This window comes from Macrotis lagotis, chromosome 8 (assembly GCF_037893015.1).
Source record: "Macrotis lagotis isolate mMagLag1 chromosome 8, bilby.v1.9.chrom.fasta, whole genome shotgun sequence".
NCBI lineage: Eukaryota > Metazoa > Chordata > Mammalia > Peramelemorphia > Peramelidae > Macrotis > Macrotis lagotis.
The window spans coordinates 81889533-81890332 of NC_133665.1; positions in this window are offsets into that span (position 1 = coordinate 81889533).

Genomic DNA, 800 nt, shown 5'->3' on the forward strand with positions numbered 1-800 from the left:
TTACAAGTAATAAAGTTAGACCCACTTATTACTTCTAACAAGGAACTGGACCTCAAGAGAAGGCAAGTATATCAAAGTGGGAGTGGGGAGGGTAATATTTAATAAAAATCAAATTAATTGCAAAATATTTGCAGCGATTATTATATACTTGTCCTTGCTGTTAATTTGGCAGAGCAACTTTGATTTCCACTGTTTCTGTTGACTCTTGCCTTTTTGTGTGTAGAAACTTTGGCTTGAACCCCCCAAAAAGGCTAAAAACCTTGATATTGAATCTGAGTAAAAAGTTCAAAGGTTTCTTTTTTAAAAAATTTTGTTTATGGAAAAATCAAATTATGAAAGAAATTACTATTACTAAATCTTGACATTTTAAAAATATGTGCAGGTTTTCATTTTCTTTTGTCCAGGTTAAGCCAAACAACATCTGGATGTTTGGGAGCCAGTCTGCTCAAAGAGAAGCTCGTCATTGAAAGGTTGGTAATCATTTGAATTAAGGAGAAAAAAAAAGTATGAGCAAGCTTGGATTACTTTCAAAAGTACTAGGAACTGAATCTTAACACTATTGTAAAGGAAAAATTTAATTTATAAATGTTTCCTACCAAGTTATCACTTGTTTTGATGGTTTTTTTGTAAACCTTATGTCATTTAGTCAAGATGCAACAGGAGTGTCCAAAAGTAAATATTCATTCAACAATAGCTTTCTAGTTCTGTCAGATTATATTTAGTTTAGCTTTCCTGGTAGGGGGAAATAGATTATCACAGAAAAATAAATGTTACATAATCTTGATCAAACAACATACTGG